Genomic DNA, 15,887 nt, shown 5'->3' with positions numbered 1-15,887 from the left:
ATTATATCTATGGTACACTAGTAATATATAGCGGGAGATACTGGAAGGGTCCCCCCGGTTGTAAGCCAGCAGGGGTAGAGGATCTGTCGGTAGTAGAGAGTCTGGTCAACGATGACTAAGGAGACTCCAGGTACAGGAGACGGTGCAATAGCCTCTTGATCCACAGACGAATACAGCTGTTCTCCATAGACTGTAGCTCCACAGTGAAGAAAGCTAGCCGGCCTCAGGCTCTCTGAGGCGCAGACTCGACTGGTCTCCTCAGGGTAAATCCAACACGTGTAGGCGTCGGCGATTCTCCGCTCCATAAATCACAGGACCAAAAGCAAATATAATCCAGCCGCAAAGGGCTATGTAGTCGTCGGGTAGATTAATCCAGTGTACATGTCCACACGGTTCTCGTCTAGGTCTCCTCGGGTGAAAGCGCCATGAAAGCAGCCCAGCCTGGATAAGCACTCTAGCTGGTACGAGGAAGCGTTGGTGATGCTGGTCACTGTAGAACTTTAGCCGCACGATACACTATACACAAATAGACTATTACTGACTTAATAGAAATATGTCGCACTCGACGGTATAGCGCCAAACTCTGACAATTCAGTTATTAATTCGCACGCGGTCTCAATGCTCTATTTGGGGCCAAACAGGCCATACTTCACCGCACGTTGTATCGTGGGTGAGGCTTCAACTTATTGGGTAACTCTTGACTTCTGACTAAGTGCTTCTGTATTCACCTGCGCCATATTTATATGCACGGCGAACAATCTAGTGCCAACCTCATTTCTGTCGCGTATCCCTGGGCAAGGCCGGGCTTGTACAGACATGTCTTGACGGTGACTTTGAACCTGACTCCGGAGGCATGGCTCTGGCGCCTGTGGACCGCTGTCCAATAGGAGAATGAAATATTATGGTCTGTAGTAGGTTAAAGGGATATTCCGTGTATATGTACAAAGAATACACAAGGGATATCAAACGATATACAAATATTATGCAATATATATCAATCAATAAATACATATATTCGGTTTAATCTGACCCTTTGTAACAGCCGCCCCCTAATTAGTCCCACCTAATTAGCTAAGCAGAGACAGATTAACCGCACTGTCCACTACTCAATGTCCGTTGTGAGGGTAGGCAGTTCACAAAGTCAGGGGTCATGGTCGTCATTAAGCGAGTCGGGGAGCCTTGGCGACTCTATCAGCCTCGCCACGGGTCGGTTGTATGTCCGCCCTTGGCCGAGCACTTCTGCCACTCTGACCTTTCCGTCGGCACCAGTGGTCACTTTGCTTACGCGGCCGGCCTGCCACGCAGCTCGGGGTAGTGACTGGTCTATGGTCATGACGACTGGACGGGATGAAGGGGGGCTTAGGAGGAAGCGGGCCTGAGACTGCTTTGATCTGTGCTTGGCTGTGCCTCCTCCTCCTCCGTCTGTTTCTCTTGTTTGCTCTGTACCCCGTCTGAGGAGGGACCGGTCCCGGCCGCCCCGTCAAGGAGTCGCTTGGGGTGCTGGGTTCGAGGTCAGCTACGTCTGAAGCGCAGCTGAGGGGGGTGGAGTTCCGAACTCCCTCTTGTGCCCACGGTTCTCTCACAGGCCTCTCGCTTAATGTCAATAGCCTCTGCTGTACGAGGGAGTGGCCGGTGTCGCTCGCCTTTGTGTGTAGGCAGCGTGTAGACGTGGGTTGACTGTCAAGTCCGTAGAGGGGGCCCTGGAGCGTCCATCCCAGTCGGGTCTGAACCGCGACTGGGCATCCTTTGGGTCCGATGTGGGCCGCCTCAATTGGGAGAATGAGGTCCGCGTGGTCGGAGCCGATGAGCAGGGTCGGTGTGGCGCCGTCGATAAGCGGTATAGGTAGTTGACGTAGGTGCACATATTTAGCCATCAGCTGTGGGATGGGGTAGGTGTACTGAGACAAGCCTATGTCGTGGCTGGTGAAGACGTTGGTTATACTATACTGCTTCTCGGGCTGGTCCACCGCTGCTATCTTGAAGGAGACCCTTTCACCTTTTATGGTCTTCTGGTCCCTTCTGATGGTGCGTATGGTCATGGTATCTTTGACACCCCGCAGGCCCAACTGGGCTGCTGTGGAAGCGAGGAGGAGAGTCTTTTCAGACCCATCGTCCAGGACGGCGTAAGTGTCCAGGACCTTGTCCTCGTAGCTCAGGAGCACTCTGACCACTTTGAGGAGCACTCGGGGGGTCCCGCTCTGCTTGGGGTCTATGTGGAGCACTCCTGTTGGTCGGTTGCCTCGTCGGGCTATTCTTATCATGTTATCCTCGCACAAGAATCGGCGGTGACCGGCTTGTGGGGGGTCAGACGCAATCCACTGCTCCATTTCGGTGATGGTCAGTTCCGGGAACACGTCGCACTGGTCCAGCCAGTGTCCTCCTCGGCAGTACGTACAGTCGATCTTCCATACCTCCTTTGCCGGGGGGTTGTCACCTGTCTGTGGTGACACAGAATCTATATGGTGCGATTCGCACCGTGACTCCCAGTGTCTGCTGTAGCAGTCGGGACACCAGGGAGCGGTCTGGTGGCTCTTCTGTACTGGTGCCACCGCCTCGGCATGGTACATTACCGCGACGGGCCCACTCTGTTGTCCTGGCTGATGCCTGTTGATGTCATGCAGGACCTCCAAGTGGGTGCCACTGCACCTGCTGCACTTCTTCTTCAAGCGGCACTCAGCTGCTAGGTGGCTGCGCGCGCAGCGGAAGCAGCGGCGGTGGTCCTTGATCCACTGACTCACCTCGTCCGTGGTCAGCTTCCCGAAAGTGTCGCATTGGTACAGCCGATGTTCTCCCTCACAGTACTGGCACTCAATCTTCCACTGGTCCTCTTTCGTCGAGGGGGTGTTGTGGTTCTTGCTGCTCGGTACTGATTCTGATTGGTGCATGACGGTCACCAATCTGCGGCCATCGTTTGCTCTCCTAGGTCCCTCTCTGGAGCTTGGTGTGCTCCGCATGAACGTATCCAACCGTAGGCTGTTGACTTCTCTCGCCAGGAAGTCGGCTAGGTCTAGGAGGGATGGCTCGGGACCGTTAGGATCACGGTGGTCTCTTTGCCGCCTGAAGCGCTCTTGTCGGGCGGGCGGAAGCTTCTCTAAAATCCTCTCGACATTAGAGTTCGCGTACAGTTCGTGCATACCCTTTTCTCTTTGCGCCCCCAGCATCCCTACCAGGGATTGTACCTTGATAGACAGGTCATCTAGTGAGCGATTGTCTGTGGCTGGGGGTAGGCGGTCAATATGCCTTATCTCTTGTATTACGTAGTCCCATATGCGTCCATATCTTTGGTCGAGTGCTGCTAGAGCCGCGGTGTATGGGGTAGTAGAGGTGGCATAGGCCAGCGCTATATTGTGCGCTCGGGGCACCTTGAGGTGCTTCAGTAGGATAGCATATTTGTACGGTTCATCAACTACATCGGACATCATTGTCTCTAAGCACATTCGTAGCTCTGTGTACTGTGCTCTGTTCTCGTGTGTGAAGTCCGGGAACGTCGGTGTGCCAAGGTACGATGCCATGGATGACTGGCACATCGGTGAGCGTTGGGGGAGAGGCCTCCTAGGCGAGTCTCCTCTTACGTGTCGTCTTGGGCTGGTACTTGGTGGGTACCAAGGGCCGGGTACCCAGGTGCTGTTCCTCTGGGCTGGCGGTGCGTCAAACTCACCCGTGAGTTGAGTCGGGGGTTTGTAGCGCAGTGCCTCGGGGCTGACTTCTGGGCTGTACTGGGCCTCCTGGTCCAGAGTACGTTGCTGCTGGTCGGGGCTGTACTGGGCCTCCTGGTCCAGAGTACGTTGCTGCTGGTCGGCTTGACATTCCTCCTCTTCCTCCTCCTCTTCCTCTGCGAGGACCTGGAGTCTTCTGTTCAGTCTCTCGGCGTGGTCCGGTTCTTCCCGGTTGCTGGGTCTCGTATGGACCGGCCGGGGAGGGGGTTCGGAGACGTGGACAGGATCCTCCTGTTGGCGGGGTCCCGGGTCGCTTGGTCGGGTAGGGGAATGCGTCCTAGACCCTTGTCGTGACGATCTCCGGGAGCTCCGTGCGGAGAGAGGGGGTGTCGCCATGGCAACCAATTTGTCCATCAGCTGCGCCTGCAGCCGGTGGCGCTCTGCCTTGCGCTGGGCATGGGCTGCGTCGCGCGCTGCTTCGCGCTGGGCATTGGCGGCGTCGCGCTGCGCATTGGCGCTGGCCTGGGCAGCGTCGCGCTGTGCGTTGGCGGCGTCGCGCTGGGCATTGGCGCTGGCATGGGCGGCGTGGAGCTGTGCATTTGCGACGTCGCGCTGTGCATTGGCGGCGGCGTGCTGTGCATCGGCGCGGCTTCTTTCAATGTTCTCTTCCGTCTGAAGGCGTCTGGTCTCCAGTCTTATGCGGTCGTCTTCACTCCTTTGTTGCGCCTGGAAGCGCTCTCGCTCGGCTGCAGAATGTTCGCGCTCGCGCGTCTGTTGCGCTTGAAGTCGATCGCGTTCGGTGGAGGCTGCCAGGGTGGCGATGAGTGCCTGCGCCAGCATCTTGTCCGCCTCGCTGGGGGAAGACGCCGGTCGAGGCGATCGGCTCCCGGCAGTACTCGTTGGAGATCCGTTCTCCTGTCGCGTACCGAGGAGATCCATCTCCTGGGTGCGCGTCTCTTCTTGTGGTGGGTAGAGTTCCATCCCTGGAGGGCTGTCTTTATCCTGGAGCTCTCCGGGGACTACTTCTTCGGTCTTGGCGGGGGGTAAAGTCATGTCGGGTCCCTCCTGGTCCCTACCGTGAGCTTGGTCAGTTACGTTAGAACCCACTAGGGCCTCTATTGGCGGGGTAGCCTGGTCGATAGGGTCGGACATAATTTTACTATCTACTTTTTCCGCGTTTACCGTCTGTAGAAAGCTAGGTAGTATATTGGCAACGTAATCCTCTAAGTACTGAGGTGTCTGCCGTCTACGCTGCGGGCGATCTACTTTAGGAGAACCGTTTTGTGGAGTGTTCATCATAGGCCATGTCAATATTAATACCACTATATTAATATTACACTAGTTACCCTCCGGCTCGAAGGACCAATTGTAACTGAGGGGTACAATTCCCTGACTGTATTGATAAGTATGGTATCATTAAACCACTACCGCTTTATGTACTTTAATTACTGGCCATACAGTACATGATATCTAAATATAATGAACACTTCCCACAATGAACCGGTTCTACACAAAGTTGTCTTTAAGTATTTATTGCAGCAAAAGGTACATAATACTTCTCTATTATACTTTGAATGCACTTGTAAGGCAAAGGAATGTGCGTAGGCAAATCAACAATGAATGTCCATTCTCTGGTTACGCAGGAGGTAATTATACAACCTGAATCTTAGGGAATTATATCTATGGTACACTAGTAATATATAGCGGGAGATACTGGAAGGGTCCCCCCGGTTGTAAGCCAGCAGGGGTAGAGGATCTGTCGGTAGTAGAGAGTCTGGTCAACGATGACTAAGGAGACTCCAGGTACAGGAGACGGTGCAATAGCCTCTTGATCCACAGACGAATACAGCTGTTCTCCATAGACTGTAGCTCCACAGTGAAGAAAGCTAGCCGGCCTCAGGCTCTCTGAGGCGCCGACTCGACTGGTCTCCTCAGGGTAAATCCAACACGTGTAGGCGTCGGCGATTCTCCGCTCCATAAATCACAGGACCAAAAGCAAATATAATCCAGCCGCAAAGGGCTATGTAGTCGTCGGGTAGATTAATCCAGTGTACATGTCCACACGGTTCTCGTCTAGGTCTCCTCGGGTGAAAGCGCCATGAAAGCAGCCCAGCCTGGATAAGCACTCTAGCTGGTACGAGGAAGCGTTGGTGATGCTGGTCACTGTAGAACTTTAGCCGCACGATACACTATACACAAATAGACTATTACTGACTTAATAGAAATATGTCGCACTCGACGGTATAGCGCCAAACTCTGACAATTCAGTTATTAATTCGCACGCGGTCTCAATGCTCTATTTGGGGCCAAACAGGCCATACTTCACCGCACGTTGTATCGTGGGTGAGGCTTCAACTTATTGGGTAACTCTTGACTTCTGACTAAGTGCTTCTGTATTCACCTGCGCCATATTTATATGCACGGCGAACAATCTAGTGCCAACCTCATTTCTGTCGCGTATCCCTGGGCAAGGCCGGGCTTGTACAGACATGTCTTGACGGTGACTTTGAACCTGACTCCGGAGGCATGGCTCTGGCGCCTGTGGACCGCTGTCCAATAGGAGAATGAAATATTATGGTCTGTAGTAGGTTAAAGGGATATTCCGTGTATATGTACAAAGAATACACAAGGGATATCAAACGATATACAAATATTATGCAATATATATCAATCAATAAATACATATATTCGGTTTAATCTGACCCTTTGTAACACTTTGAGTACACTTCGAGTACGCTTTGAGTACACTTTGAGTCCGCTTTGAGTATTTGTATTTTGTATTTATTGGTTTAAAATACAGAGACAGTGCATATTAAGGAACATTTGACTGTAAATATGCCAGTTTAGCCAAGTTGGCTAATTTTCAACTGTAGTCTCTGGGGCAGGTGACATGAGCACAACAATAATTAAAACATAGTACAATAATTAAAACACAGTAGGAATCAATATAGGTTACAATACACTAAAATACATACAAATAAATACATTAAAATACAACCCCTCAGTTAAAAAACATAGTACAATAATTAAAACACAGTAGGAATCAGTATAGGTTACAATACACTAAAATACATACATTAAAATACAACCCCTCAGTTAAAATGGTCGCACACTTGACCATCTCTCAACCATGATTTTAAGTTAGTTTTAAATGAGATGTAACTTTGATACTCCCTGAGCCGTGTTGGCAGACTGTTCCAGGTGTGGGCTGCTCTCACGGAAAAGGCTGTCTGACTAAAAGCAGACCTCCTGTTTGGGACTACACAGTCCCCTCTGACTACAGACCTGGTATATCTATCAGCAGATGCTTTCTGTTTTATGAAAGTACAGAGGGGGGGGAGGAGCCAAGCCATGTAGGATTTTATAGGTAAGGCAGGCATCTTTGAATTTGACAAGATTGTCCCAGCTCAGTAGGTTCTGGTTTGCTATGCTATAACAATGGTGGTGGCTGTTTGTTTTCCTGTCCAGAACTTTCACAGCCTGATGGTAAACTACCTGTTTTTGAGTATGCTTTGAGTACACTTTGAGTATGCTTTGAGTACACTTTGAGTCCGCTTTGAGTCCGCTTTGAGTACGCTTTGAGTACACTTTGAGTACGCTTCGAGTACGCTTCGAGTCCGCTTCGAGTACGCTTTGAGTACACTTTGAGTACACTTTGAGTCCGCTTTGAGTCCGCTTTGAGTACACTTTGAGTCTGCTTTGAGTCTGCTTTGAGTACACTGAGTCCGCTTCGAGTACGCTTTGAGTACACTTTGAGTCTGCTTCGAGTCCGCTTCGAGTCCGCTTCGAGTACGCTTCGAGTACGCTTTGAGTACACTTTGGGCCCTTTCTCACTCACTCTATTCGTTTCTATTTCGTTCCGTTCTTCCCGTACCGAGATCTGATCCGAACTCTCCCCCCCCCCTCTCCCCCCTCTAGTTTGTGTACACACTTCATTCTGGGTGCGCTCTGGGTTTTGTTTACGGTTTGCGTTTTGAGCTTGTAAGCTTGCCGTAGTCGATGATGTCACGCTCGAAATGTAAACACAGGAAGTGTTCACACGGAGACTGGAGAATGGATGTTGATATAAAGATACAAATAACTAATAAATATGAAGTTATATTTGAACCTCTGTTGTCAAGCCTTGTCAATATATTATAACCCACCCCCATTTTCTCACGAATGGAACTCTGTTGTAGAGTCCGCTTTTGATCGCTTTGCAGCGTTAACAATAACGCTAAGCTAACGGCTAACGCTAACGTTACTGCAACATACTAGTAACTCGCATCGATTATATTGAATGTCATTGATCTACTGGTCGACCGAAAATGTAAACGGGAATGTCTTAACACGACTGCGGACTCTGGATGTTGATATAAAATGAACAAATTGCCAATAAATATGAAGTTATATTTTATCACGAATGGATGGTGTTGTAGAGTCCGCTTTTGAGCGTTTTGAGCGATCTACTGGTCGACCACGGCCGACTTGTTGGGCACCACTGGTCTAATAGAAATAAATGCATTCGAACAATGTTATAGACATAGCAATGGCAAACAAAATGTATGACGTTATGTCAGCACCAGGCGCCACGCCCGTGAAAAGGTACAAGCTCGCAAAGCCACACCCCCCGTTCTCCCGGGACCGACCCCGAGACCACCTCTGCCAGCTGGTCCCGTTCAGCGGGGGGTGAAACGATTCAGCGCCGTTTCGCACCCCAAAAGTGGTGAGTGAGAACACTGCCCCCCGTGCTCCGGGACGGTGATTCGGTACAAAAGGCTGAGTGTGAAAGCCCCCTTTGAGTCCGCTTTGAGTACGCTTTGAGTACACTTTGAGTACGCTTCGAGTACACTTCGAGTACACTGAGTCCGCTTTGAGTACACTTTGAGTCTGCTTTGAGTACACTTTGAGTATGCTTTGAGTACACTTTGAGTCCGCTTTGAGGGCCCTTTCTCACTCACTCTATTCGTTTCTATTTCGTTCCGTTCTTCCCGTACCGAGATCTGATCCGAACTCTCCCCCCCCCTCTCCCCCCTCTAGTTTGTGTACACACTTCATTCTGGGTGCGCTCTGGGTTTTGTTTACGGTTTGCGTTTTGAGCTTGTAAGCTTGCCGTAGTCGATGATGTCACGCTCGAAATGTAAACACAGGAAGTGTTCACACGGAGACTGGAGAATGGATGTTGATATAAAGATACAAATAACTAATAAATATGAAGTTATATTTGAACCTCTGTTGTCAAGCCTTGTCAATATAACCCACCCCCATTTTCTCACGAATGGAACTCTGTTGTAGAGTCCGCTTTTGATCGTTTTGCAGCGTTAACAATAACGCTAAGCTAACGGCTAACGCTAACGTTACTGCAACATACTAGTAACTCGCATCGATTATATTGAATGTCATTGATCTACTGGTCGACCGAAAATGTAAACGAATGTCTTAACACGACTGCGGACTCTGGATGTTGATATAAAATGAACAAATTGCCAATAAATATGAAGTTATATTTTATCACGAATGGATGGTGTTGTAGAGTCCGCTTTTGAGCGATCTACTGGTCGACCACGGCCGACTTGTTGGGCACCACTGGTCTAATAGAAATAAATGCATTCGAACAATGTTATAGACATAGCAATGGCAAACAAAATGTATGACGTTATGTCAGCACCAGGCGCCACGCCCGTGAAAAGGTACAAGCTCGCAAAGCCACACCCCCCGTTCTCCCGGGACCGACCCCGAGACCACCTCTGCCAGCTGGTCCCGTTCAGCGGGGGGTGAAACGATTCAGCGCCGTTTCGCACCCCAAAAGTGGTGAGTGAGAACACTGCCCCCCGTGCTCCGGGACGGTGATTCGGCACAAAAGGCTGAGTGTGAAAGCCCCCTGAGTCCGCTTTGAGTACACTGAGTCCGCTTTGAGTCCGCTTTGAGTACACTGAGTACGCTTCGAGTACGCTTCGAGTCCGCTTCGAGTACGCTTCGAGTACGCTTTGAGTACACTTTGGGGGCTTTCACACTCAGCCTTTTGTACCGAATCACCGTCCCGGAGCACGGGGGGCAGTGTTCTCACTCACCACTTTTGGGGTGCGAAACGGCGCTGAATCGTTTCACCCCCCGCTGAACGGGACCAGCTGGCAGAGGTGGTCTCGGGGTCGGTCCCGGGAGAACGGGGGGTGTGGCTTTGCGAGCTTGTACCTTTTCACGGGCGTGGCGCCTGGTGCTGACATAACGTCATAAATTTTGTTTGCCATTGCTATGTCTATAACATTGTTCGAATGCATTTATTTCTATTAGACCAGTGGTGCCCAACAAGTCGGCCGTGGTCGACCAGTAGATCGCTCAAAACGCTCAAAAGCGGACTCTACAACACCATCCATTCGTGATAAAATATAACTTCATATTTATTGGCAATTTGTTCATTTTATATCAACATCCAGAGTCCGCAGTCGTGTTAAGACATTCCCGTTTACATTTTCGGTCGACCAGTAGATCAATGACATTCAATATAATCGATGCGAGTTACTAGTATGTTGCAGTAACGTTAGCGTTAGCCGTTAGCTTAGCGTTATTGTTAACGCTGCAAAACGATCAAAAGCGGACTCTACAACAGAGTTCCATTCGTGAGAAAATGGGGATGGGTTATATTGACAAGGCTTGACAACAGAGGTTCAAATATAACTTCATATTTATTAGTTATTTGTATCTTTATATCAACATCCATTCTCCAGTCTCCGTGTGAACACTTCCTGTGTTTACATTTCGAGCGTGACATCATCGACTACGGCAAGCTTACAAGCTCAAAACGCAAACCGTAAACAAAACCCAGAGCGCACCCAGAATGAAGTGTGTACACAAACTAGAGGGGGGAGAGGGGGGGGGGAGAGTTCGGATCAGATCTCGGTACGGGAAGAACGGAACGAAATAGAAACGAATAGAGTGAGTGAGAAAGGGCCCTTTGAGTACACTTTGAGTACACTTTGAGTACGCTTCGAGTACACTTTGAGTCCGCTTTGAGTACACTTTGAGTCCGCTTTGAGTACACTTTGAGTACGCTTCGAGTACACTTTGAGTCCGCTTTGAGTACACTTTGAGTACACTTTGAGTCCGCTTTGAGTACACTTTGAGTCCGCTTTGAGTACGCTTCGAGTACGCTTCGAGTACACTTCAAGTACGCTTCGAGTACGCTTTGGGGGCTTTCACACTCAGCCTTTTGTACCGAATCACCGTCCCGGAGCACGGGGGGCAGTGTTCTCACTCACCACTTTTGGGGTGCGAAACGGCGCTGAATCGTTTCACCCCCCGCTGAACGGGACCAGCTGGCAGAGGTGGTCTCGGGGTCGGTCCCGGGAGAACGGGGGGTGTGGCTTTGCGAGCTTGTACCTTTTCACGGGCGTGACGCCTGGTGCTGACATAACGTCATACATTTTGTTTGCCATTGCTATGTCTATAACATTGTTCGAATGCATTTATTTCTATTAGACCAGTGGTGCCCAACAAGTCGGCCGTGGTCGACCAGTAGATCGCTCAAAAGCGGACTCTACAACACCATCCATTCGTGATAAAATATAACTTCATATTTATTGGCAATTTGTTCATTTTATATCAACATCCAGAGTCCGCAGTCGTGTTAAGACATTCCCGTTTACATTTTCGGTCGACCAGTAGATCAATGACATTCAATATAATCGATGCGAGTTACTAGTATGTTGCAGTAACGTTAGCGTTAGCCGTTAGCTTAGCGTTATTGTTAACGCTGCAAAACGATCAAAAGCGGACTCTACAACAGAGTTCCATTCGTGAGAAAATGGGGGTGGGTTATATTGACAAGGCTTGACAACAGAGGTTCAAATATAACTTCATATTTATTAGTTATTTGTATCTTTATATCAACATCCATTCTCCAGTCTCCGTGTGAACACTTCCTGTGTTTACATTTCGAGCGTGACATCATCGACTACGGCAAGCTTACAAGCTCAAAACGCAAACCGTAAACAAAACCCAGAGCGCACCCAGAATGAAGTGTGTACACAAACTAGAGGGGGGAGAGGGGGGGGGGGAGAGTTCGGATCAGATCTCGGTACGGGAAGAACGGAACGAAATAGAAACGAATAGAGTGAGTGAGAAAGGGCCCTTTGAGTACACTTTGAGTACACTTTGAGTACACTACACTTTGAGTACGCTTTGAGTACGCTTTGAGTCTGCTTTGAGTACACTTTGGGCCCTTTCTCACTCACTCTATTCGTTTCTATTTCGTTCCGTTCTTCCCGTACCGAGATCTGATCCGAACTCTCCCCCCCCCCTCTCCCCCCTCTAGTTTGTGTACACACTTCATTCTGGGTGCGCTCTGGGTTTTGTTTACGGTTTGCGTTTTGAGCTTGTAAGCTTGCCGTAGTCGATGATGTCACGCTCGAAATGTAAACACAGGAAGTGTTCACACGGAGACTGGAGAATGGATGTTGATATAAAGATACAAATAACTAATAAATATGAAGTTATATTTGAACCTCTGTTGTCAAGCCTTGTCAATATATTATAACCCACCCCCATTTTCTCACGAATGGAACTCTGTTGTAGAGTCCGCTTTTGATCGTTTTGCAGCGTTAACAATAACGCTAAGCTAACGGCTAACGCTAACGTTACTGCAACATACTAGTAACTCGCATCGATTATATTGAATGTCATTGATCTACTGGTCGACCGAAAATGTAAACGGGAATGTCTTAACACGACTGCGGACTCTGGATGTTGATATAAAATGAACAAATTGCCAATAAATATGAAGTTATATTTTATCACGAATGGATGGTGTTGTAGAGTCCGCTTTTGAGCGATCTACTGGTCGACCACGGCCGACTTGTTGGGCACCACTGGTCTAATAGAAATAAATGCATTCGAACAATGTTATAGACATAGCAATGGCAAACAAAATTTATGACGTTATGTCAGCACCAGGCGCCACGCCCGTGAAAAGGTACAAGCTCGCAAAGCCACACCCCCCGTTCTCCCGGGACCGACCCCGAGACCACCTCTGCCAGCTGGTCCCGTTCAGCGGGGGGTGAAACGATTCAGCGCCGTTTCGCACCCCAAAAGTGGTGAGTGAGAACACTGCCCCCCGTGCTCCGGGACGGTGATTCGGTACAAAAGGCTGAGTGTGAAAGCCCCCTTTGAGTACGCTTCGAGTACGCTTCGAGTACACTTTGAGTACACTTTGAGTACATTACACTTTGAGTACGCTTTGAGTACGCTTTGAGTCTGCTTTGAGTACACTTTGAGTACACTTTGAGTACGCTTCGAGTACACTTCGAGTACGCTTCGAGTACACTTTGAGTACACTTTGAGTACACTTACACTTTGAGTACACTTTGAGTACACTTTGAGTACGCTTCGAGTACACTTTGAGTACACTTTGAGTACACTTTGAGTACACTTTGAGTACACTTTGAGTACACTTCGAGTACACTTTGAGTACACTTCGAGTACACTTTGAGTACACTTCGAGTACGCGCAGACCTCTGCAGAGTCCGTTCCGCTCGACTGTGGGAGGGCCTTAAAGCTACCAGTGTAGGGTGATCTATGATTAGGTCACTACACCCCTGGCCTTCTCTACTGAACTATTGAAAATGGGGGACCCTGATGTAAACGAGACAAAAGTCTTTCTCTGGTCTGGATCCCCTTAACTCATTCAGTGCCGGGGATTAGTCGGGGCCCTGTGGTCGCATTGCCAAACGTTAAAATATAGGACTGAGTCACCTCGTTTGTAGAGCTATAACTATATTCTATATTATAGCTATGGATACAATCCGTCAAACGCCCTTACCTGTGGCCGGGAGTATTCCAAAAATAATATCCCAATTGTTTGATCGCCATCTGGTATATCCAATGTCCATTTCCATCAACGGCATAATTCACCACAACATGTAGATCGGAGATATTTGACGCTCTTCGATGGAACCGACAAGGAAAAGTGAGAACCGGAGACCTGGGACCGTCCCACAGAGAAAGATACAAGGGTATAAAGGGTGCTCGATACCGCCGTCTAGCGTGATGCGGCCGGTATTGCACTTTTACATTCGCATGAGGATTCCCCATGTTAACCCCGAGTCTGTGCGCCTGTAATGAATAGAAATATCAAATAAAAGAAATAACGATCAAATAATACTCATTGGCGTTCAACGATTGGCAGCCAATAACGAGTATACTCGTCGTTGGCGGGGAATGTGTTAACAATTGTGTGTATTGAGCCATACTGTATTGTACCCATTCTGCAATCTGTTAATAAAATGTTCAATCAATCAATTCAATCAATACTACACCCCTGGCCTTCACTGCTACACCCCTGGTCTCCACTGCTATTCAGATAATGGTTGAAGAAGTGCGTCTTTAGTCGACGGCGAAAGATTGGACGTGATTCGGCTGTCCTAACTGGGGTGGGTAGTTCATTCCACCATTGTGGGACAAGGACTGAGAATAGGCGACTTCTCTTTGATGACCCTCCTGGAGCTTGGATAGGAGTAGGTCTGAGGCGGCCAGAAGATGCAGAGCGTAGGGGTCTTGAGGGTGTGTAGTTAGAGACCATTGACCGGAGGTAGGCGGGAGCGGTTCCCTTTGCCGCACGGTATGCCAGGTTGAGGGCCTTGAAGCGGATTCGTGCAGCAATGGGGAGCCAGTGCAGGTCCCTAAGAAGTGGGGTGACATGGGCCGACTTCTGTATGTTTGAGATCAGGCTGCGTTCTGAATGAGTTGAAGAGGCTTGGTGGCAGTGGCCGGGAGGCCAGCAAGCAGTGCATTATACAGCTGTCATCACTCCAGCTGTATAATATCTGTCACCACTCCAGCTGTATAATATATGTCATGGCTGTCATCACTCCAGCTGTATAATATATGTCATGGCTGTCATCACTCCAGCTGTATAATATATGTCATGGCTGTCATCACTCCAGCTGTATAATATATGTCATGGCTGTCATCACTCCAGCTGTATAATATATGTCATGGCTGTCATCACTCCAGCTGTATAATATATGTCATGGCTGTCACCACTCCAGCTGTATAATATATGTCATGGCTGTCATCACTCCAGCTGTATAATATATGTCATGGCTGTCATCACTCCAGCTGTATAATATATGTCATGGCTGTCATCACTCCAGCTGTATAATATATGTCATGGCTGTCATCACTCCAGCTGTATAATATATGTCATGGCTGTCATCACTCCAGCTGTATAATATATGTCATGGCTGTCATCACTCCAGCTGTATAATATATGTCATGGCTGTCACCACTCCAGCTGTATAATATCTGTCACAGTAAACAGAGAGAGGCACACAGTTGTGTAATGGTTGCTCCCTCCAGACCATCTCCTCTCAGACGGCGGTTCACAGAGAGGGCAGAGGAATCGTGCCAAGTCTCTCTGTCCCTGGCCACTTGGAAACTGTAGCGCAAGTGGTTTGAACATGAGGCTGGTTTCATTCCACTGCGAATGTTATGACATGATATAACCAGATGGGTGTTCCTATAAATAAACTCACCTCAGCAGCTGAAATATAGTGACTTGTGTTTTATGCATTTCATTACTTTATATTTATGTACATCTTTTACAACAGTTAGGGCGGGATCCACAGAGAATGGATTGCACGGTGCTACTTGCACCCTTACTTACAATTCACGATGAATTGAAAATGGGGGACCCTGATGTAAACAATACGAAAGTCTTTCTCTGGTCTGCATCCCCTTAACAATTGTGTGTATTGAGCCGTACTGTATTGTACCCATTCTGTTAATAAAGTTTTCAATCAATCAATAAATGTTTTGACCACAGTACCATAAAATACATTCAAATATCTCTGCATTACGGTTCAGTTTGACTCCAGACAGCACAGATGTCAGCCTGACCACCAATCAGCACCAAATATCCCTGCACTTTGCTGTGCATTAACCCACATATCTTAAGTGAACAGAATTGGTGCTACAATACATTAGATAGTCCATGTTGATGATGGATCGCTAGCAAAATGTTCTCCATTGTGTCTCTTTGCTTGTGATTTTATCTATCTATCAATCCCACCCGTCTGTCTGTATCAACCAATCATTCAATAAACCAATAGTATTGATCAATCAACACATCAATAAAAGCTGTAAAAATCACAAGCTATTTTTACAGCTTCTATTAATGCGTTGGTTTCTATTAAATTATCTATCGACCCACCGATCTGTCTGTATCAATCAATCAATCGTTCAACAAATCAATCACAA

The sequence above is a fragment of the Notolepis coatsorum genome (genome assembly GCF_963971535.1).
Source record: "Notolepis coatsorum genome assembly, chromosome: 19".
NCBI classification, from domain to species: domain Eukaryota; kingdom Metazoa; phylum Chordata; class Actinopteri; order Aulopiformes; family Paralepididae; genus Notolepis; species Notolepis coatsorum.
Note: the sequence above shows the minus strand (reverse complement) of the source record.